The 25443-nt window shown below is 40.5% G+C and overlaps 1 long non-coding RNA gene across 1 annotated transcript in view; it reads right to left on the reverse strand.

The window, feature by feature from the left end:
• LOC125162732 (uncharacterized) overlaps positions 1 to 25443 on the reverse strand; it is a 524310-nt gene that overhangs the window by 25331 nt on the left and 473536 nt on the right. Inside the window, exon 8 of the long non-coding RNA XR_007151148.1 lies at positions 6153 to 6203. This is a non-coding gene — a long non-coding RNA (uncharacterized LOC125162732). The remainder of the gene's footprint in view (positions 1 to 6152; positions 6204 to 25443) is intronic.

Genomic DNA, 25443 nt, shown 5'->3' on the forward strand with positions numbered 1-25443 from the left:
TCAAAATATAGTGCTAAATTAAAGCTACCTTGCAACTGTTCAATAAAACCCAGAGTATCTCCAGGCTGGTATGTTCTAGGATGAGGCTAACATTTAGCTTTAATTTTTTTCTGCGTTTCTTCTCCCTAAGTCCGCCTCTCCCCAGCTACAAACCTGCACTACACATCTGCCTTGACTAATTTTTTTTCTCCAACTAAGTTGTGAACTTTTCTGAGGCACTTACAAATCTTTTCAGCTTTTAGTGACTGGGCCATGGGTTATTTCATGATCTACCTTTTGGACTGACAGTTCCCACATGCAGTTTTAGGAAAATGATGAGTCATTTTAATTAACGGTAAGTAACTGGGTCTTCCCCTAGAACTGTGCTCAGGGACTAGTATCTGTTCAGCGACAAATGAATACATTTCTACAAAGAGCTGTATTATAGGTTTTTCATTAGCCAAACTTGAATAAAACAGACAATTTGTTTGTAGCCCTTTCTGAATCTCACCATGTTCTCCTGAGGGAAGTAAGGCAGGCATCAGCATGGTCATTTCACAGCCGGAGAACTGACTGAGAGAAACGAGGCAACTGGTCCCACACTGCACACCTTTAGTTATAGCACAGCAGCCTGTCTGAGTATCTGTAACACACACTTTGCACTCAGTGGGCCGTTTGGCTAGTAAGGATCATGGGCTGTATGCCACATGTCACCTGCTTATTGTGGTCCTTGACTAACGTGAAACCACAGCCAGATAATGGCTGTTCTATTAAATGTCCTAATTCAACCAAACCCATTTTGTGAGTACCAGTGGACAAGGATAGAGTCCCAAGCATGTGCAAAAGGCTACAGTGGTTGCCAGTCAGTACACAGTACATTATTGCAAAATAAGGGAGGTTTGCCTTGCCTGTGAAATTGCTACTTTTGAATATGCATCCATCTAGTTGGCTTTCCAAATTACTTTTTTTTTTTTGCTATAAAATCTGCTGTCTCTCTTTTTGTTTAATTGCATTCAGTTTTACAGTCTCTCCCAGGAAGAGCAGCTAATTATAATATATTTCAACAGAGAGAGAGAGAGAGGCAGGTGTTAGCTAAGATAGAAGTCCTAGTTTTAGCCTTGACAGTTCATACAGTTTAGCTGGATCTTGGTGTAAAGTCAGCAGACCAGGCAAGTGCAATTTCATTGTTTTAGGTTTTCCTGGGTTGGTAGGGGATCACAGGACTACAGATTTAAACTCTGAGGTTATGAAATGACAAAAATGATTGATAATAATGACTGATGGGGTTGAGTTTTGGTCTTGTACACAAGAAAACCTGCTTCATCTGTAAATCCAAGACATGGAAAGTGGCTAAGACCACTTGGACAAGCTGTCAAACATCTTGGGATTGAAGTGTCTATACATTTGCTAGCTATGTAATCTTGGGCAAGTCATTTAACCGCTCTGCTTTTATTTCTTTATCTGAAAATTGGGGTAATAACAATTTCAACCTGTAGGTTGTTGGGAGGAATAAATGATGTAACCATGTAAAATACAACACTGTGCCCAGGGCACAGCTAGATACACTCATTATTTTCAGAGAATAATTGCACTGCAAAAGGCTAAGATCCCTGGGACAAGAGCAGACAGAGAAAGGGCAGAAATTAGAAAAATATCCAGTAGAAAATTCTCCCCTAACAAATGCTAGCATTTCAGAATATATCCGAAACAAATGCTTGCTTTTGAGATAAGTGGGTTCCTCCTATATTAAGATCATTTTAGTTTCCATGAACACGGCATTGACAGTCAAAATATACAATAATTTGTTAAAATAATCTTCAAATTATTCTGATGTATTTGTGTACATCTCTATATGTGTATGTGTATCTTGTAGGTTTGGAGTTAGTAGGGGGCCATATTACATAGGCCACATAACCAAATGATTTACTGAATTTCCCCTATTCTAACTGGTTGTTTTGGCCAGGGCCAGCTCTGGCTCAACTCTGTTGACTGTAATTTCTGGGCTGTTCTCATCGGGCCTCCTAGGGAGTTACCAGTTTTTTTTCCAGGCATCTGCTAAGTGCAGTCATGGATTATAGATGTTGCCACTTCCCTATCCCCGGAATACAGAAGATGCAGGCAGAATCCGAATACTAGTTGACAAAATTGCCACTGCTAGTGATGAGTAATTGAAAACAATTTTAAGACTACCCTTAATACCTGCATCTGTGCATACCACCCTTCCTTAAATGCTGCATTGGGCTTCTTTGCTAAGGATCAAAAGTCATCATGGCTCATTCCCTTCTCTGACTCTCCAAATTCAACCTACCAACCCCCCTTTTTAATAGTTGTCATTTCTATTTTCTCCTGTCTCTACTTTTCTAGTTAAGCCCTACATCCTCTTTTCTTTGGACTATATAATGGCCTCTCAAATAGCCTTACTCATCCTTGTTTCTCTCCCTTCAAATTCATAATCCAGCCTCCAAAGTACCACTGGAGATATCTTTCTTAAAGCCTAAACCTCAGCCATGGTTCATTAGTGCCACAGACTAGAAGCCAACTTTCTTAGTACTGCGTAAAAGACTCCGTGATTTAGGCCCTGAAAGCATGGTCAGACTCACCCCCGACGCCTTCCCACTCATGTTCTGTAACAATGAACTGCTTGCAATGGTCTCCCTCTCAATCTCTCTTTCACTGGTTTCACTCTTCCATGTTCTTCTAAATATTATTCCTGGTATATAAGCCATCTTCCTCTTGTGTCCTTAGCACACTACTATTTACATTTTATTTTATTTTTATTATTTAAAAAAATGCAATTTATTGTCAAGTTAGCTGACACACAGTGTATACAGTGTGCTCTTGGCTTCGGGCATAGATTACCATGATTCATCACTTACATACAACACCCAGTGCTCATCCCAACAAGTGCCCTCCTCAATACCCACCACCCATTTTTCCCTCCTCTCCGCCCCCTCCATCAATCCTCAGTTTGTTCGCTTATGGTTTGTCTCCCTCTCTGTTTGTAACTACTTTTTCCCTTCCCTTCCCCCACAGTCTTCTGCTAAGTTTCTCAAATTCCACATATGAGAGAAAACATATATGTCTTTCTCTGACTTATTTCACTTAGCATAATACCCTTCAATTCCATCCACATTGTTGCAAATGGCAAGATTTCATTCTTTTCCATTGCCAAGTAGTATTCCATTGTGCGTATGTATATGTATGTATGTACATATGTACACATACATATACATACACCACATCTTCTTTATCCATTCATTAGTCCCAGCTGTTATCATCAAGGCAGGACACATACACCAATGGAATAGAATAGAGAACCCAGAATTGGACCCATAAATGTATGGCCAACTAATCTTTGACAAAGCAGGAAAGAGTATCCAATGGAAAAAAGAGTCTCTTTAGCAAATGGTGCTGAGAGAACTAGATAGCAACATGCAGAAAAATGAAACTAGACCACTTTCTTACAACCATACACAAAAATAAACTCAAAATGGATGAAAGACCTAAATGTGAGACAGGAAACCATCAAAATCCTACAGGAACCACCTCTTTGACCTCAGCTGCAGCAACTTCTTACTCAACACATCTCCAAAGGCAAGGGAAATAAAAGCAAAAATGAACTACTGGGAGCTCATCAAGATAAAAAGCTTTTTTACAGCAAAGGAAACAATCAACTATTTACATTTTATGATCCTGCTTAGGTTTACCTTTTCATTGACTTCTCCAGAAAAAAAAAAAAATCAGTTACTCCCTTCTCTAGGCTATTTTTGTATAGACACAAATGAGATTTTATATGTATTACACTGTAAGATATTTCTTTGTTCTCTATTTCCCCTACTAGACAGTACATCTTTGAAAGTGGGGTCATTTAATTCATCTTTGAGTCTCTATTCATTGTCAGGGCCTTTAGGTACAAGATGTGTTGTAAACAGAGTTCACATGGTTTTATATTTACTCAAGGATTCATCTAAACAACTGTATGTGATAAATAAAATTGTATGAAAATAAAATCCAGCTTGGGAAAATGAAGTACCTATTAAGATTCATGCCTTGGATGGAATTCTTCCTGGATGCCTTTGACAACACAACCCAAGCAATACTTGCTTACCATCCCCACAAATTCTGTAACTCATCAAGTTTTAATTAAATAGCTGGAATCTTGGTCAATTAATTGGTGTTCATATTTTCAAATTTTGAAAAATAATGTTGACAATGACAAAGAAATATAAGCTTGGAGATTTTCAGTCTTAAGTGGCTCAGTCCCAAAGGCTGGTCCTTGTCCTTTAGCAACATTGGGTATTGTGTGCATTGTGCAAAAGTGACTTTTCCTCTTAGGGAGAGCATTCAAAACAATAAGGAGACAATATCTAAAATAATTAAGGAACAAACGTTGAGGACGGGAGAACAAATGTCATTGCCTCTTGGGAGGGGTGTTGTTCTTACTGCTGATCTGTGCCCTTCCCGCCCAACTCCCTTGAGGCTTTTAGAGAAGAAAAATCCCTCACAATTTTCATTAAGAACCATTATATCAAAGGGACTATCATTCAGCCTACAAGAGACTGTTCTGAGGTGGAATGTTTTTCAACTTAGAGCAAATGTTCCTTCAGTCATTTTCTTTTTTTTAAGGGAGAGTTATTTTGAATGCATGTAAAATGCAAATAGAATGACTATAGATATTTACAGAGCTCACACCTACTAAGTCCAAAGGAGCTTTGATTTAAAAACTGAAAATTGGCAAGCGGTCGATCAACACTGGCCTCCAATTGCTTTTAGTGTCTTGACAAAATAAAAATGCTATTTTAATGCAGAGATGGTTCACTATGAAAAGTGGCTATGGAACATGAACAATAACTATAAAGATGTTTTCCTCTGAATACATAATCCACATGATCAGCTACATACACACTTTGGTACTGCATGCCTATGACTGACATGAGGCATTTTAATTTTAAAAATGTTTTCCAAAGTGCCTAAACACATGTTTATGCATTATAGTTACTGCATGGTATTAGATGGAAAACACACAAACTTTAAAAAAAAAATGTTACTCTGTGCATGGCCATACAATGAAATATAATGGAAATCAGGAAAAGAGAAGACTGTGTCATTTCACAGGCAAGGCCAAAAAAAGGGGGGAAAACACCCACCCAAAAACCTTTGACAATTCAGTCATGCTAAAACTAGGAGACAATACTGACATAAGAAAACACACTCGACATTAAGGCAGCAGAGCCCTTCTTAATCACAGCAGGTCTAGACAGCTCCCACAGCTGTGTCTGCTCTCTCACAGAGTGATGTGTGGCCCTAGCTGGAGGGTGGCGTGAGCTCAGAAGGGAATGTCAGCACAGGGTCTTAATTAATTTCCTTCTGCCGGGGTGTGTATGCCACGGTGCGGTTTTGCATTTGCTGGGAGGCAGCTTACTGGGAGGGCCTTAGGTGCACAACACCTCAACTCACCAAACCGCAGGGCAGAGCTCTCACCCCAGTGAGAGTACACACAGTCCCTTCCTGGCAGAGCCATCCAAGGTTCTGCCTCCCCTTTGGGCCAGATTTCAGCCTCATGACCGGCATCCCTTCCTGGCCCAGCAGGGGCTTCCCCAGCTTGTTTCAAGTGGTGTGCTTGGCCAGGACTGCTTCTGTGGTGTGCTTCGATGCAACCCAAGACGGGGGTCTGAAGCTAGAAGGCTAGAGACCATGTTCTCTGTTTCTGCTGGCTTTATGTGTTTTTTTAGCTGTCGGGAACAAATAAAGTATCAGCCGTTCTCCCCATGTCCCACGAGAAGGGAGGCAACAGACCCAATAGCTCTAAATGCAGACATCAAAAATGCCTAAAAAGAACACTGGTAGTAAGATGAATAGAACAAGATCCATCAAGTACGGTGCAGCTCTTTACCAACAGGGACTGTACCCTAATTATTTATGGTAAATAATGGAGCTACATCTCGTCTAGTTAGTCTCTTTTCCAAAGACAATAACGTCTCTTTCTTCTGAATTCCTGTGACCTTGATTATCTGTCTATACCAATGGTTCCTAATTCAATTGACAGGAGCCTGGCATTGCGATGGCTTGTGTGTGTGTGTGTGTGTGTGTGTGTGTGTGTGTGTGTGTGGCAAGATCTAGTTATTAGCCTGTTGTCAACCAAATGAAATGTTATTAGCCAAATGGGAGCTTACCTTGCTGAAAGCTTGGATTATCAATGGCAGTGCCAGCGCTCTGAGAAGCAGCTGTGAAAATCAGAATGAGGTGGTAAAGTTAAAAATGACCCTGGCTAATAAATTTGTTTAGGGCAGGAATACTGTTTACTATAACCTCACTGAGGACAGGAACATTTGGTCAGAAACAATACTTTACTACACCTCCACTGAGCATCTAAGCAAAATTGTCTTCTAGTTGGTTGACAAAATGGAATTATTTAAAAAAAAAAAAAAAAAGCCTCCTATCCTTTCAAGTGCAGCCTTCTGGCCTGGGAGTCTGGAAAGCGGGGCTCTTGTTCCAACTCTGAGTGGCTAAAGAATTTCCAAACCTTGACATTTTTTCCTGGAGCTACCACAGTATCATTTGACTCACTGCCCTGAAAGACTAATGGAAGCAAGTTTTTTGAAATCACGGGGACCACCCTTATAGGCTCTGGTCACTCATCTGTAAAACGATGTCACCAATGTGATAAGATGATTTCTAAGTCTCCTTCTGTTCTCTTCTGTTTATGCCCTGCTATGATTCTGATTATCATTCTCTGGCAAGCTTTCTTGTAGTGTTCTGAGATACCTGAAAGAATATATCTGTATATCCAAGAGCTGAACATTTAAAATTCTCTTCAGACAAATGTTTCTTTCATGTGGTACACCATTTGCAAATGCAATTTGGGGCCAATTTTTTTCTTGTTGTATCTGAAATGGATCATGGGGTTTGTCCCCAAATGTCCATCATACACACAAACTGAAAATTGGCAAGCGGTCAATCAACACTGGCGAACCAAGGTCTGGAAGATTTGGAACTGACCTAAACAAATCATCATCATCATCTTTAGTTGTTCTTCATTTCTTTCCCTCTAGATACAATCTAGTAGGCCACGCTGACCTGGGTTAAGAATTTTTCAAATATAAATGGTCTAAATGTTACTTTACTTGGCAAAACAAAGGCAGAGTAAGTAATTTTTCCAAATCTCTCTTCAGACATGCCTTATAAGGAAGGTTTTCTTTCTAGGGGGATTTGGACTCTCATTAATCTATTTCTCCTTTCAACAATAAAATGAAAAATGGAATGAGATTATCAAAATGGATAGTCTGGTGTGGACCTGATAACATGCTTTTGAAAAGTGGTTTACATTTGACATCACTTAAGCTCCCTGGGCCAGCACATCTCAGGTCTGCTATGTGGGGCCTGGACTCCACTCCCTGCTTGGACACAAATATGCTTTATTGGTTTCAAACGCCTCTCAAGCCAGTTGGAAGGATGGATGAATTCCTGGTGCAGTAAATATTAAGTCGTCTGCAGAACTATAAATATCCCCTTACCCTATCTTATTCAGCATTTATACAAAGACATTTTTGTGCAGTATGCTTTTTCCTTAACCTGGATATATACTTATTTTAAATTTTTATTCTTTCCTATTATATATATATACATATATATTTTTATACATGGTACAAGAGGTATATGGCATAAAGTGGGCAATTTGGGTACTTAAAATTTTATGTATCTTCCTTTGTGCCCTTCGGCATACATAACGATAGAGTCCACCTGCTTCTTATGTAAGGATTTTAAACAATCTTAGTTAGAGTGGAAAGTCCTGGGTTTCTAGTAATCACAAGAACAATGGCAGTGAAAACATCTAACTTACCACTTAAAAATAATTCTTTCAAAGCAGTAATTCAGAATATACAGAGTGGCTTAAAGAAAAACAACAAGCTGACAACAACCTACCTTGTAATATTGCTTCGCTGGTTGTGGCTGTGTTTCTAATCAGATGTGTGATGAGCAGAAGTGACTAAACCCACACACTACGGGAGAGGTGGCCAAGATACAGATGTTGTCTCTGTCTCGCTCAATTGATTAAAAATTTCTTGATACCGCTAACACTCTTCACCCCACTCCCTCAAAATCATGCTTGTCGAGTAAATCATGAGATAAACTACCCTCTCCTAATGTCCTTTAATATGAGTGGAACCCAGGAGTGCTCAATCCATAAGCCACTGAGAGAGGGTCCATACTAAGCTAAGAGCTTAGCCCTTATTAAGACTAAAAGCTGGTGGCAGCTGGCCCTATTTCTCACATAATAATGTGCAAAGGAAAAAACAAACAAAAACCAGGAAGGTGGCTACAATGCAGATTCCTGGGATCCGTGCCCGGAGATGCTGATTCAGTGAATCCTGGGTAAGGCCCAGTGTGCCGTACCTTTAAAAACGGGGCTCTGAATGATCCTGTTAACAATACCTGTGGCCTGAACTTTGAGAAGCATGGACAAGGAAGGTCTGGCCACAGATCCTGAGGTGGAAAGACTTTGCCGTGGACCTGTGCATTGCACCTGAGGTCCGGGAACTCAATTCCTCCTACCTCCCATAACGTCCCAAGACACGAAAACATCTGAACGCGTTTGCCTTGCTGCACCCAAAGTTCTACGGTGTGAGAGAAGTGACTCGTTTGAACTCCTGAGGAGGAAAGGGCAGAATCCAGGCCTCTGTGCAAAGCAGACATCTCGCCGTGGCAGGAGGTCTTTTTTCACCGCATCATGCGGCTGAAAGGCACGGGCTAAATTAATGAGCGGGGCGAAAGGAGACGGTGGGTGTCAACCCCAGCGTCCCTTCTGGCGTGCCTGCTCTCTGTCCTTCAGCCCGAGACCCACACTAAAGAGCTCCCTGGAAAAGCCCCTCCTGCTGTCTCCTATTTGCTGTCTCCTTCTTCCGCAGAGCTACCCCTAGAGCTGTGACCTTCTATTTATACTCAAAGTCAAACTGGCGTTTAGAGTCCCTAATGAGGCAACATTGCATCAGCCAAGGGGGAAACCAGTACCTGAAGGTAGTCACACCCACTACGAGCTCAGATGGGACCACTCCATGGTTCTTCCGCTCCGCCTTCCGTGCTACGTCTACGTGCTACGTGCTACGTACGTGCAACAGCTCCCCCAGCGCCCAACTCCTCCCTGCAGTCAGCAACTGCCTGCGGTCAGGCGAAGCGGAGTCTGAGTGCGAGCTGGGAGTGCGGGATTTATCCATTTGGGAGTTTGGGGACAGGATTCTGGATTTTTTTTTTTTCGTGTAAGTGGTAAACATCTTGCTGTATTTCTGCCCAAGCCCTGTTTAATTAAATAAAATCACCTCAGAAGTGATGTTCCAGGGTGTTAACTGAGAATAACGGTTTTGAAAATGTTTGAATCTAGCCTGAAAGGAAATTCCGGGACTTCCATTCCAGGGAGACCAGTGGACAAAACTACAGACTAAATTCTCAGCTGTACGCCCAAGTGAAGAAGAAAACCCTTCATTTCCCCTACCCCGGGCAGTACTTCTTAAAACACAAGATTTAGCAATTTCTTGGTTAATGAGAAAATTTGGTAACAATTATTCATTCAAGTTGATCAAATATCCCTTATTCAAAATAACCATAGAATTGCTAAATCTCCATTCCACTTTTTGCTTGACATAGCTCTGCAAAAGAATTTAAACACTAAGGGTGTGTGTGCGTGCGTGCGTGTGTGTGTGTGTGTGTGTGTGTGTGTACAGGCCTAACCACTGAGCGATTTGCCCAAGGTCACATAATAGTTCCCTGCCATTTCCTTTATTGTCTGCCCTCAAATTCTCTTTTTGTAGTAAGCAAAGGGAAATGACGTGGGCTTCCAAATTTCATTATAAAAGCTTCCATTTAAAACAAAATGTATTGCATATTATAATTGCAACCAGAACCAGTGAGGGCAGTGGCTTTCAACCTTGTGAGAAGTCTGGGGCTGCTGTTACATGTGGCTGACTTCAATGAACGCCAGTCCACCCTCCAGCCTGCAGATTATAGAGCATTTTCAAAAAAATAGTTACACTGTGCAAAACACAGACACATTTAATGTCTTTTTTTCTTTTGGTTAACAAAATGTACGTAATTTTCTTAACCAAAGAAATTATGGTAATAGTTCTGTAATGGTAGTAAAGTGTTCTGTTTTCCTTAAAGTCCACATTTGAATCTGTATACACAAAACTGTTCGGAAAAACAAAGACACAACTGTTAATTAAAACTTGTTTGTTTGTTTTTTTCTCCCAAACAACAAGCTGTTGAATTCAACTGTTATTTGTTTATGCTGTTGTTGTTTCAAACCTGCTTATGGATGTAAACATAGCTTCTGTGTCTCTTTGATAGGTGCAAAGGAGTCCAGTGAACTTCCCCTATGACAACGATGACAACTGACATTTACTGAGTGCTTACCCGTGCCAAGCCCTAGGCCTGGCACTTTACAACCATTAATTTATGTAATTCTGCCTGCAGAGACAGAAATTATGATCTCCATTTCACAAGTGAAAAATTAGGCTTAGAAAGGTCAAGAATTTGCCCTAGTTCACCCCAGCTGGGCTGTGGAGGAAGCCCTGCATCTAGGGCACATGGCCTTCCCCCATATGCTGCACTCTCACATGGGCCAGACACTTCCATCTCATTCACACCGAGGTTCTGAGCCTCCCACTAGTTCCCACCCCCTGGAAAATACAATTAAATATACAGAATCCTCTCTTAAAATTTTCAAATTAAATTCCAAATCTATTTTACCCACACCCATGAAACTTGTAGCAAGCACTCAGTTAGTTACTAAGGAGTTATTACTCAGGCCTTTGAACCTTAATTACTCCCAGGACTGAGCTACATGGACAAAGCAAATAACGCAATGCAGAGCAAAGTAGGGGTTTAGAAAAGGAAACTTCACACTTTTCTCCCTCTTCCTCCTTTTTTTCTTTTTGGGTATAGGCCTTATGTTATCAAATGGGAGGAGATGTGTTTCATGTGCAAAGACCAGAAAGCAGGGGAGTTAGGGTGACCCGTCTTTCTGAAAATGTTTCAAGGCCTAGAGTTGAATATAGCCATATACCTTTGTTGATGTTCCTATTACCAGTACCCATATCTAAGACCAATACTCTAAGAGGAAGAATACTGAATCCCAACTTTGGCAGTGGTATGATACTCTTATTGGAATACACCATTCAGCTTTTAACTTCTCTGTTAAGACACTCAGAAGCTGGGCTTTGGGTCTCTGGAATGGATGGGCTCCTTTTCTCTAGCAACAGTATGTACTTACTGAGTACATACTCAGTGGGAAAAGACAGGACCCGAGTCTCTTGAAGGCTGCAAAAAAGGGAATTCTTTCTGTTAGACTCATTATGTTTGCAATGGCCCACCTTAGACATTGGTTGTTTTTCTAAAATAATTTCCTTTTATGTATGTAGAATTGGAATATTTTACTAACAATTCCCATGACCTGTTTCCAAGATTTTCCACAAACCTGCCATACTTAAGAGACTCTTTCTCTATAGAGTTTGAAAAATGGGACTCAACATATTGTCCATATTTAACAATCTTACATTTTTGCACAATGTTAAGAGTTGGAATCATTTCCTTCTATTAGGGAGAGGAATACCAAACAGAATTCTTCAATTACTTTTACTTTTGGATCCAAGTGAAGGAATAGTTTGAAGGTGATTTTCAAAATCCACAAAATGGGGGTAAGGTTTTTCATCAGGGATGAATTATTTGATATGATCATGAAAGAAATCCTTAAAATTCAGATTTGTTTTCAAATTCTATCTTAAATATCCAACATACAACAGAGAGGGAAAAATACCATGATAGAGTTTTTAAAATTTAATTAAGGCAGTTGATCTTTTTCGAGATTTTCCAGTATGCACACAGGCTACCAAAAATGGATAGATAGATAGATAGATAGAGAGATAGATAAATAGATAGATAGGATACAACCTCAGCTCAAGTAGCAACAGTGACCTCTAGTGTGTCTTTTTAATTTTCTCACTCTGCAACTTCAACTCATTGTTTCTTTAACCTCTGGGGCATTATTTAAGCACAATTTTCCAGTTCGTATTTGGTCTAATTTCTGTATTGACTCTATATACTGACAACTGATTCTTAAGAGACCTTCTTTGATCCTGGTAATGTATGATAAAGTAATTGTGCCTTCATTAATGACTGTAATTATAGTACATAAAGCTGTCATTTACATGAATAATCACCCACCCCTCCCCCCCTCAAAAAAGGCACTTTATTTGCAAGATGAATTTAACTTAGGCTGAAAAACTCTTTGAGCTCTAAGCCATGACTCCACACGAAGTCATGTGTTGTTTGCAAGAGTGCCCATTTCTCTTTGATAAGACCACCTAGTTTTTTATTTTACTAAAATTAATTTGAGAGAAAAGGAATCTATCTGAAAGGGAAAACATTATTTGGGTATTTTAGTATTTTGGGTTTTGCCCTAGATGTGCGCTGATGTCAGGACAGAACCCACAAGAATGTAGTGCCGCGGGTCTGGCAGCTCGTGTCAGCACTTCTATTCCAAGTTCCTCTTTTCAGAAGTTTATAACATTGCAATAAAATTTATTATGGGCTGGGACCTGGCATACGGGAGCCTGAACCAATGCTGTAAAGTAGTTTGGAGATTTTTTGGTGTGGGTGTGTGTGTGTGTGTGTGTGTGTGTGTGTGCGCGCAGTTTTCCCCAAGCGAGTGTTCAACTCTGTTGTGTCCTGTCTTCCTGTAGAAGGAGTGCAGAATCAAAGTCTAATTAGATGGACCTGCCCCCCCCCCCCCCGCCTTGGTCTGTAAGTCAGAGGCAATTGAAAAGGGCCCCCTACCTGCTCAATGATAAATTCTTTTAGGATAAGTTGGAAAGGGGTGGGGGTGGGGGGAACAATAAAGGAGTAAATGTTTCCTGTAAATGGAAGAAGCCCTTAGAATTGCAATTGTTGGAAAAGATCCTCTAGGGTAGGAGAGGGAGACATGAAAAGGTATTCAAGATTGTTTTCTGTAATTGGGTGATCTTCAGTGCCCCCCAACAGCTGGGCTTGTTGGCAAACAAGAAGCCTGCATGTGGAAAACATGTTCCAATCTGTGTAAACTAAGCATGGCATAAAAACAAGCGTCATCCCCAGGTTAAAAACAAAATGAAACATGCAGAAGACAGATTCCTGGAGAATCAGGAAGGAGGATGTGAGTATGTGAAGGTAAATGTTTTTTTTTCTAATGTAGCACATATAAAGTACATACTGTATGCTCTGTATTTATGGTTAATGTCTATCTTATCATCCATGCCTCCCTTGCTATTGTCTTTTTGTTATTGCGCATGAGAGTCTGTCTCAGTGACAATTCTGAGACAGCACCTATCCAAAGAAAGAAGAAACAATTGAATCAGAGAACTGATGAATCCCATAGGAGGAAATTAATTAGAGCTGCATATAGCTCAATGGAAGAATTTCAGAGTCAGAAGGAACAATAGAGCTTTGCTTGACCAACCTCCCTCATTTACAAGTGAAGAATGCCCAACATGCCAGTTTACCTATGGTCAGGGCTAATCTCCAGCTAGAACACACATATTCTTACAGGTTGTTTATGGCCAGCATGAATTCTAATTGGACAGTGTGCAGGCTATCCTGGCCAATGATTCTTGAACATTTTTGTTTATTTATTTTTAAATGTTTATTTATTTTTGAGAGAGACAGAGTAGGAGTGGGAGAGAGGCAGCGAGAGAGGGAGACACAGAATCTGAGACAGGCTCCAGGCTCCAAGCGGTCAGCACCAGGCCCGACATGGGGCTTGAACCCATGAACCATGAGATCACGACCAGAGTGGATGTCAGACACTCAACCAACCGAGCCACCTAGGTGCTCCTTGAACATTTTTTTAATATCACCCCTGTCTATGGTCACATAGTGAGTTTGTAGCAAGCAGCTAAGTCCTGGGTTTCTTGCCAGTTATTAGAAATTGTTCAGACTCTAAAATTTATAGCTTGATAGATGTGCAGTAACTCTTAACCAGTCCTGATTTAACTGCTTTGTCAGGTTAGATCTACCCTATTAGCCACTGCTCTCTATTTACTGCACAAAACTCACTGCAGAATGAATGCTAATGGCTCCTCACCGTGGAGCTGAATGTTGACCAAGAACCAGTGTCATCTGAAGTTTGTTTCCAAACCTGTTTATGTTGTACTTGTTGATATAATTATGTCATTTAACATCATATTACAATATCAGACAAAATATGAAGGTAGAAAGGGTTATATCAATGAAAAATTAAGTTGAGTGCTTTAGAAAGGCTTGATACAGGTGAACTTTTAAAAAAGTAGGCTGTTGAAATAGGAGTGCGTAAGACAACTATAAACGATCCAAAAAGCTGGACAGCTTTTTGGCTGTCAAATTGCTTTGCAAGTATCATTAATTTTCCTCAGAGAAACCAGAATGTAGAAATGCATTCTGGATATGTATATAAGAAAGAAGACTTGGGACTCCAAAGAGAATCCAGACAGAAGGAAGTGGCCTCCCTCTTGCATCAGCACACACATGAAGTAAATGTGCATTAAGATAAATGTTCAAGTATAATATTATTTCAAATCATTCACCACTTGAACTAACTTTGGATTAATTAATTAACAACTGGTTTTATCATGTCTGATAATAGGGCTCTTCTACTACTCTTAAATCTGCCATCTTGGCAGGATCCTAGAGAGGGTCTTGTGGTTTTCAATTCTGAGTGCATGTAGTGGTGGGGAGTGGAGGTGGGGTCAGTAGGGGTTGAGAACAAAAGCAATGGAAGGTGGTGAAGCTTTTGAAGAGGAACCTATTATAAATCTGGGTAGGTCCCTTACAAATAATATAGATTTAAGAAGGCAACTAGCAAAGATTGGTCAATAGACAATAGCATTGGAGAAAAGCAAATTCAAATAATGAATGACTCATTCAGAATGACTCACTTGGAGAACAAATGGTGTGTGTTCCTCTTAATGGTAGTTGGTATGTGCCTGTAGACAGATTCTTTACAGGCAGTCTATTCTCTCCTACTTCTGCTCACTTCTAGGGTATTTGTGAACAGGAAAATGCAGACACGTCTGGGCAGATTATTTGCAAAGTTGTTTTATGTCTCCTTTTTATCTGCCTTTGCAGCTGCAGGATTGTTCTGTGGGTCAAATTCGCCAGAATCTTCTTACTCTCCCTAGCCATTAACTAGGCAAGGTCTCTTCCATTATCCTCCTTTAGTGTGTTCATAAAAATGTTGTGAGTCTTTGCCATGGAAGAATGTAATGCTAGATATGGTTTTGACGGTCCTATGGAGTCACCACTCTATCTTTTAAAGATATAATTTAATTGACTGGAGCATAGTTCTTCTGTTAAAACCATCTTGGCTTTAAAAAGCTTGAATTTGGGTAGAGGGATAGTGTTCAGTTCGCATCATCTGGCTTTTGTCAATTTGTGTCAAACCTTAATGTCATCTCTTTCCTTTGTAGTATAAATAACATGAAAATTCTCCTTTTTTAGTATACGTGCTGCCGAAGCGAGCACGAAAATTCTCCTTTTTAAAACAACTAAAGAAGTGAGTTCATGGTTTCAGTTTTTCCCTTACAGGCAATATTTAAGGTATTTTTTGAAATGTTTTTGATATTTTTAAATATTTTAGCATACTCTCCTTCAAATGTTCTTTATTATTGTGAGGAAGAGAGAATAAAGGAGAAATCCTGATTTTATTTATGATCGCTTAAAGCATCTCATATCAATGGTAGATGTGCTTTTTGAAGTTTCAATAATAATGTCGCTATATCCCAGGGAGATAGACACTAGTACTATGTTGCCCAAACAGACAGAGATGTTTGCTGAGGTATTGTTTACAACAGGGAAGAATCTGAAACAACATGAATGTTTGTTAGCAGAGAACTGGTTCAGTAAAAATGATAAAATTGTAATTTAACAATGAAAAGGATGCTGTCTCTTATCCATATGCGTTGACATTAGATCTCATGATTTTTTTTTGAGTGAAAAAGGTTAGAAAATAATAATTAGGGTATAATACTATTTATATAAAATTACATATATACCTCTGCATATATATACATATTCACAGATATACAGATATTATATACAGAGAGAGAAATAAAGAGAAATTTGAAAAGATAGACATCAAAATAGTAATAATGCCTATCTTTGGGTGGTGGGATTTAGTTTATTATTACTACTGTTATTTTAGCTACAAAAAAAAATGAAGGCTTCTGGAAAAGATGCAAAGGATACCAGTTGTGGTATACTTAGAGCACACTGGGATAGATACTTCTGGTTGGCCAACCCAGCATTTATTCCTACCCCCATCTCTCTCCGTGCCTTCCACTATTGATACTGGAAGAAGAAAATACTTTCTCAGTTTCCCTGGCAACTAGAAGTGACCATATGACATAATTCTGGTGATAAGGCAAAAGGAAAAATGTGTCAGGGACCCGGAGAATCTAAGAACTTTTGACTTTGATATCAAGTGACTCAGCAGCCATCACATCACAGGCATAAGAGAAAGCCAAGGTCATCTCAGAGATGCCAGTCCCTACATCAAGTCATGCAGCGATGGATCTCCAGCCTTCTTGTTAGGAGGAGAAAACTAACCTCTGTTTGTTTTCAGTTTGTCAGGTATTCAAGAACTTGCAGCTGACATATCCCTAATTGGTTAGGAATAAAAAATGAAATCCCCTTTCAATCTCTCCACCAATCCAACTACCCAGAGTTTACCATCCAGGGCGGCATTTTCACCCCATCCTCTCTTTTAATCAATCTGCACGTGCATGTGTATGCATTAATGTATTTGCATATGTGCGTATAGTTACATACCCTGTTTTCTAAAGCTGAAAATATACCCTATATTTAAATTGTCCTATAACTCGTTTTTATTTAAAATAAAAAGTAATTGCAGGGTTATCACACAGTTCTATCATATTCTTTTTAACAGCGTTATTGAGATATAATTCAAATATAATGCAATTCAGCCATTTACAGCATACAATTGACTGCTCTTTTGTATGTGCAGAATTATGCAACCATCATGACAAGTTCTCCACCCTCAAGAAACCCTATAACCATCAGCAGTCACGTTCATTTCCCCCTAGTCCTCCAGCCCTAGACAGTAAGTGTCTTATTACTCTTTAACATTTGCTTAGTTTTCTGCAATTGGACTTAACATAATTCAGTATTTTTTTTACTAATAACTGTTTAGGTGGTTAGTTCATTTGAAGATTTTTACCATTCCAAATAATGCTGTAATGAACATCCTTATAAACTTCCTCCTTCACACATGATTACAGTTGCTTTTCTACTTGCGTATATTCCATCTTTAGAATCACAGCAAGGGATTTATTTACACTAGAAAAATTCAGGTCATGGCCCGCAGAGAGGTGTTCAGTAGACAGGGCCCAACTAGGGATAGGATCCAGCTTGGGCTGTACCTGCCTAGGAAGGTGTGTGCTCTGGCACAGGCTGCAAGAGCCCAGGGCAAGGGTGCCTTTGATAATGGTCTACCAGGACAGGGCGCCTTCTAATTCAACATAGGCAGGGCACTTGGGGGAGAGTAACTGAAGATAGCATTGGCTGGTTGAAGGTTTGGGGAGAATTTGCAATTGTTGCAGGGTCTTGCAAGCCATAGGAACGAATTTGGATTTTATTCTGAGTGTGACAGGAAGCTATCAGAATCTTTTATCAGGGGAATAATATAATCTGATTTTAATTTTATAGAGGTCACTGTGATTGTGTGACTGCAGGTGAGGAGGGGTGAAGGTAAAGCTTAGAAGGCTATCATGGTGGTCCTGGTGAGAGATTGGTTCGACCTCAGAGAGCTCAGAATTTAGGAAGAGAGACAAATTACACGTAAGTTACTACGATGCAAGCTAGAGAGTCATAGATGTTGGGGCACCTGGGTGGCTCAGTTGGTTAAGCATCTGGCTCTCAAATTCAGCTCAAGTTACGATCTTACAGTTCATGAGATCGAGTCCTGTGTTGGGCTCTGCACTGACAGTGCAGAGCTGGTGGGAATTCTTTGTCTCCCTCTCTCTCTGCCCCTCCTCCATGTGCACTCTCTTTCTCTCAGAATAACTAAATATTTTTTTTAAAGTTATAGATGCCATCCAACAGTCACATAAAAGAGTCACATAAGATGCTATGAAAAAGTGGAAGAGATTATTTTCAGCAATCGAGATCAGGAATGGCTTCATGATTAAGAATTATAGTTAGGCCTTGAAGGATGGGGAGAAAAGAGTTCTGGAAATAGAGAAATGGGGGAGGTTGGTAGGTAGACACAGGCATTCGGGAGAGAACTTCTTATAACCTATAATATTTACTGTTCACTCTCAGGAACTAGGCACTAAGCAGGGCCATTTGAAGTGAGAAGGGCCCAGCCTTAGAATGGGCATCTAGGTACTGAGAACGAGAACAATCCTTTCTTTTCTTTTGCTAACAATTTCCTCGCCCACCCTTCGACCTATAAAAAAACCTTCCATTTTGTACAACTCCTTGGAGCATCCCTACTTGCTAGATGGGATACTGCCTGATTCGTGAATCGCTTAACAAACCCAATTAGATCTTCAAATTCACTTGGTTGAATTTTGTTTTTTAACAGGCAACAGATGTGATTAAGGATCTTGAGAGGAGGAGCTTTCTCTGGATTATGCGGCTAGGCCCACAGCCCAGGAATGCTGGCAGCCACCAGAAGTTGGAAGAGGGAAGGAACGGACTCTCCCTGCAACCACAGAGGAAACAGGGCCCTGCTGGCGCTTTGATTTCAGTTCACTCATACTGGTTTCTAATTTCTGGCCTCCAGAACTGTGAGATAACAAATTCATGTTGCAAGCTACCAGGTTTGCAGTTATTTGTTGCAATAGCCATGGAACCTAATACAGTCACATACACGTGATATGTGACTCCACTACGTGGAAACGTTTGAGATGTACTAGCTCATTATGCCACCCCTCTCTGGGAAATGTTTGCCTATTTTACAAGGACCGTTTGGAAACTCACTGCCGTAGCTCAAATGGGAAACCTTAGTGGGCAGGATTGCAGGGCCATGTCAGGTGAGGGGAATGGTATTTTGAGTTCGGAGCAGGAGGCTAATTTAGTGCCATTACATGGATAACCTTAAGGACACTGCCTTTTCCATCTAAAGGCACCAGTGAGTCTTGATGGGTTTGAGGTCCATCTTCATCATGTGACCTTGAACAAATAGATCATTTGAGGGCTCTCCATCTCAAATATTCATCTCTAAAATGGAGAGACTAATTCTTATTTCAAAAGTAGGATTTGATTATTAAAGAAGATAGCATATATGAATGCATTATGCAAATTACGATGTGTTATGAATTCAGTAGCACTATTATTATTTTCTGTGCATGAGGCCTTGAGTTGAAGTTGAGGAGACAAATGATATCCTGAGTTGGACACCTGTTAACCTCACTAGTTTTTTGTGAGGATGAAACAAGGGCAAAGTAATTGCTGCCAATCATGAGGGAAGATAAGATGATAAATACTGTGTGAAATAAGTCCCTTCATCCTTAGAACAACTCTCAGAGGGTATTATAGCCCCCGTCTTACTGCAGAATAATTGTATCTTAGAGGGCTTTCACAGTCCTGGCACATAGTAGATACTCAATAAATGGCAGCTGATCTTAAATTTGGTCCCCATCGGGCCCTGCAATTTCTGCCTCAGTTCTACACTAGTCTACACTATGCTATTGCTTAAAGCAGATGAAAAAAGACCATGATTTGCCGGTCTTCCTGTACTTTTCTGTAGAGTTCACTTAAAACAATAAGTACCTGCTTTGACTACAATGAATAACAAGGCACAATTTCCATCACTGGCTGCCCAATTCTGGAGATGAATAAATTAAAAGAACTGAAATCTCTGTCTTGCAGCAGCTTGATCTTTGAAGGTTCTAGAGGAGAATTATGCCTGCCCCAGCTTCCAGAAGCATTCCTCAGGTTTCCCTTCTTTGAGTACAAAAGAGGAAGGGCCTCAGGCAGGTCCTTCCAACAGCTTGCAATTCCTAAGTTAATTATCATCTTAGGGAGCTCTGGCAGTCCTCAGCTTTCCTTCAGGGCCTCTCTAGCCAAGTCTTGGAGCTGCATCAATTACCTCAGTAATCCCTTTTGTTATTTATCTTCGAAATACCCACTTAGTGGGAGTTACACTCCAACCTCACCTCACATCAAATGACCTATGTACAGGAGAGAGCCTTGGATTTCCTAGTTTGGGGTTAAGAATGGGTTGTAGTCCGATGCTCAATGGTTCCGAGGGGATCAGGTAGATAGATTTTGGCACAACGGGGGACTTTTTAGAGGCAGAACACCAAAGGGGGCTTCAGTGCAATGCACTATCAATTTATAAGGAAAAACACACCACGTCGATGCATTTTTAAAAATACATTAAGTATGTCCTTAATAATATTCCTAAGAAGGAATTCATATTTTAAAACTAGGGGGACACTAGATACCTGTTTGTCTGGGAGAAGTAAGAGGGGAGAGAATGTGTTAAGAGGGCAAATCTACACCAAAAAGCAAAGGCACGTGATATTAGGGGAAAAGCAGCAATGTTTAAAATTAATGATACCCGAGGGATAAAAGGTTGTGCTCAAGAGGTATGATGCATGGGGAAACACTGGGTGTCATCAGGTAAATCCTGGCAGGTTTTATGAAGGTTATGGCATCTAAGTGCTACCTTTGAAGGAGGGGGAGGGTATTTAGCTCAAGCTGAAGACAGCACATACTTGACACAGAGACTCTTGTATGCAGAACCAAGAGTATCCATAGGAAAATACAAGTCCTCTCAAGGATTTTTTTTCAATCTTATGATTCATTATGATTAATATACAGATCATTATATATGGGTAATTATTAATTTAATTCAGGGCTAGGCAGGCAGACCAGAACTTGCCCGTGGGAAAGGCTTTAAAAATTCCTATGTAGAGACACACGTGCATCAGGGATTCGTTGAATAAAAAGGAAATTGTTTGTGAGATTAAACCCAAGTTTAAAGTGGAGTCAGTCAGCACAACCCCCACATGGGCGTATACAACATGAGTTATAACTCGGGTTCCAACTCTGCCCCCAGACCCTAGCATGCAACAACTCTGTGGTAACAAAAGAACAAACCCTAGAACTACAGAGGAGCTCAAGGTGACATTGTCAAAGAGAGTTTCCTGCTGCTGAGACTGAGGTCCAGAAGCGACTTGCCCTCATACATAATGCTTACAAGTGGCAGAACAGGGATTATACCCTGAGTTCAGGGCTTCAGACACTGACCCATCTCTCCTGCACGTACTAAGCAAGGATTTGAACTCATCTCACTGAGAAGAGGTGGCCTGCAAAGTATCCTCAAGCTGGCCCAATTCACCAATAAATAGGCAGGTGCCCCAGAAGGATCAGGAAGTGAGGTCTTGGTATTGTTTCAAAAATCTCTCTCCTACTGATCTGACCCCACCCTTCTAGAGATTTCTATAGTTATTCCTAAAAATCCTCAAGAAATATTGTCTAAAGTTCACATATCTCTGGAGGAATACTAAAGTTAATTATTGGCTATTAGCCAATGGCTGAGCCTATAAACAAAAAGAATTAGGGGTCTCAGAAAAAGAAAGATAAGGCCCAGCTTATCTATCACGACATAGAAAAGTTACTTTAGGCCCCCAGCCATTCTGTGATCTATGCCTGACCAGCACTATTTTCTCAAAGCACATTCTTGAGTTACCTCTGTAGGATCTCAACCCCTTTGAGCACTCAGATACCAAACCAACTAATGCCAGAGAAGTGATGATATTGACCCTTGCAAGCCCTGGTGACTTCGACCAGGACCTTTAGCAGATTTTTGCCTCAATTCCATGCTGAATTCCCTATTGTGCAAGCCCGTTCATGAATATATATGAACCCTTAGCTTAAAACTTCCCCAGTTTTGTTGTTCAAGGAGACATCATTTTGGGAAATATCCCCGGTGTTCTCCTTTACATGCTGGAAGTAAAACCCTTCCTTTTCCTATTCTTTGGCTTGGTTGTGTCTTTTGGCTCGACACCCACCCACCAAGAGGCAAACCCAGTTTCAGGCAAAAAGCCCATCAGATATTTTTGTAGTGATAGCTAGTTGAATGGAATGTAATAAATGCAGTAAACAGAGAAGTGGATTTGAAACATTCTGAACAGCAGAGCCTGTTTTCAAAAATATATTGTAAAAACCTACTCTCATCTAATCTAACCACACTTATTTATTATAAAGTCCATCAATTAGATCAGTGGAGTTGCTTCAAAAAATTATTAATTGGGGGCTAGAAAAGACTGCTGCTGTCTTGGGGCACTTGGGTGGCTCAGTTGGTTAAGTGTCCCAACTCTTGATCTTGGCTTAGGTCATGATTCCATTGTTTGTGAAATCGAGCCCCGCATCTGGCTCTGTGCTGACAGTGCACAGACTGCTTGGGATTCTCTCACTCCCTCTCTCCTTGCCTCTCCCCTCTCATGCTCACTCTCTCTCTCAAGATAGATAAATAAACTTAAAAAAAAAAAAGACTGCTGCCAGCTCAAAAGGCATAATATTTAAATTAAGTTGTCTGGGTCACCTGGGTGGCTTAGTTGGTTGAGCATCTGACTCTTTGATTTCAGCTCACGTCATGATCTCACAGTTCATGAGATAGAGCCCCACATGGGACTCTGTGCACAGAGTCTGCTCAGGATTCTCTCTCTCCCTCTCTCTCTTTGCCTCTCCCCCACTTACACACTCTCTCTTGCTATCTCTCTCTCAAAATACGTAAACATGAAAAAAAAAACCTTTAAAAATAAAGAAACAAAGAAACAAATAAGTAAATAAAGGATCGTCTGTACAATCCCTGAAGTGTCACTGTATAATCAATTCTAGAAAACTCAGATCAAAAGTCAATTGTTAGCCTGGTGTCTCCCAACTGTTTGCAGACACCAAAGAATGTTCATACAATTATCTACTGGTAGGGAGAAGGTGGTATTAAAACTTTCATAGTTAATCTCATCTTTTAAAATGCTAATTTTTTGTATCTATCTTTATATAACTTATTTGTGTATATAATTAATAAATGTACAGATATTGAGAGATTGCTTAAGATGGTGTATGTAGAATGGATAGAGATAATGTGAGGCCCTGTCCATGGCAGGAAGAGACCTGGACTGGAACTGGACACCCCTTATTTTGCATAAGTTGAATTTAACACTAACTTCAAATTAGAAGAGAAATCTTCTGGGTCAGTGCCATAAAAAAGGTTAAGCACAGAGTTTGGGGTTGGGTAGGACCAGTTTTTATTCTACAGTAAACAACGGTCCCAGTAAGCCTCATGTCCCAGGATACCACCTCTCACAGTCGGTCACTCCTTCCCATCCAGCCTTACTGCTTAGAAACCACAAGACTGTGGGTGAATTACCTATCTTGCGAACTCCAAGTTTCCTCATCTATGAGATGGTGATAACAGGAGAACCTATCATATGGTTCTTTTGAACACTGAATGAGATAATCCTCACTGAAGGATTCAGAGAAGTAGGGAGAGGCAGGGCAGGGGGCAGGAGACAGCCGAGAGGGCTCATGGATACAGAACACTGGAAGAGCACCTTTGCAGCTTCTGTTCAACCCTTCTCTGGGCATCAGAACCAGAACCCTTCCCTTGATTCTCAGTGTTTGTTGATTAGTTGAGATTGACCACACTCGTGCCCCTGAATTTTCACATCACCTTGTATTTACAGGTAGGAAATGCTTCTTCCAAGATCTTTTCACTTTCAGGAAGGCCTCGCCCTGCCTCACCCTGCCATGTCCTTGAGTGAGGACATAGAAGAAACTATGTGACGTCCTACCACCTTCCTGACCATTCACCCATCTCTGATGTTAAGTGCTTTCCATGACTGTCAGAAGCCAAGAGAGTAGAGACTTTCTTCTGCTTTCTTCCTCCCTCCCTCTCTCCCTTCCTCCCTTCCATCTTTCCTTCCTTCCTTAGAAAGAAAAAGGGGAAAGCATCCAATTCAGAGATTAAGAAATAAGTATAAAAGCAAATTATTCAGTAGGGAGACTGCATGGCATAGTAGAAAGGGCATGATTTATTTGTTCATTCATTTATTTTTGTACCAAACTGCAGGACTGGAATTCTGCTGCACCCAATGTGAGTCATGTGAATTTGAACAACTTTCTGAGTTTTTGTTTTCCTCATTCATAATGTGGAAAAAAGAATACCATATCCATAAAATTATTAGGAGAATTAAATAAATTAATTTATTAAATAAATTAAATAAATAATTAAATAAATTAGGTGACTCAAAGAAAGCATGTAACATAGCACAGGGCCTGAAAATGTTTTCTTTTTCTTTTCTTTTTTTTTTTTAATTTTTTTTTCAACGTTTATTTATTTTTGGGGGGACAGAGAGAGACAGAGCATGAACGGGGGAGGGGCAGAGAGAGAGGGAGACACAGAATCGGAAACAGGCTCCAGGCTCTGAGCCATCAGTCCAGAGCCTGACGCGGGGCTCGAACTCACAGATCGCGAGATCGTGACCTGGCTGAAGTCGGACGCTTAACCGACTGCGCCACCCAGGTGCCCCTGTTTTCTTTTTCTTTTAAAGAAAAATAAGATACAAATACAGAAAATCCCAAGACTTTCTTGTTTTTCCTTTTTTTTTTTTTTTTTGTTGGAGAGGGAGAGAGCATACACAATCTGGGAGAGAGAGAGAGAAAGAGAGTGAGAAAGAGAGAGAGAATCTTAAGCAGGCTCCACACCCAGCATGGAGCTTAACTCGCGGCTCAATCTCACAACCAACTGTAAGATCATGACCTGAGGTGAAATCAAGAGTGGGACACTTAGGGGGGCCTGGGTGGCTCAGTCGGTTAAGTGTCTGACTTCAGCTCAAGGTCATGATCTCCCGGTTTGTGAGTTCGAGCCTGTGTTGGGCTCTGTGCTGACAGCTGGGAGCCTGGAGCCTGCTTCCGATTCTGTGTCTCCCTCTTTCTGCCCCTCCCCCACTCTCCCTGTGTGTGTGCCTCTCAAAAATAAATAAAGCATTAAAAAAAAAAGAGTGGGACACTTAACCTACTGTGCCACCCAGGCACCACCACCAACCTAGACCTTCTTGATAGAACACTGAGTCAAAACAATAGGATTAAAACCTGTCTTTCCTCACATCCCCAAAGGCAAGGGAATTAAAAGCAAAAGTGAATTACTGGGACCTTATGAAGATAAAAAGCTTCTGCACAGCAAAGGAAACAACCAACAAAACTAAAAGGCAACCAACGGAATGGGAAAAGATATTCGCAAATGACATATCGGACAAAGGGCTAGTATCCAAAATCTATAAAGAACTCACCAAACTCCACACCCGAAAAACAAATAACCCAGTGAAGAAATGGGCAGAAAACATGAATAGACACTTCTCTAAAGAAGACATCCGGATGGCCAACAGGCACATGAAAAGATGTTCAGCGTCGCTCCTTATCAGGGAAATA

The sequence above is a fragment of the Prionailurus viverrinus genome, chromosome A3 (assembly GCF_022837055.1).
Source record: "Prionailurus viverrinus isolate Anna chromosome A3, UM_Priviv_1.0, whole genome shotgun sequence".
In the NCBI taxonomy this organism is placed as follows: Eukaryota; Metazoa; Chordata; class Mammalia; order Carnivora; family Felidae; genus Prionailurus; species Prionailurus viverrinus.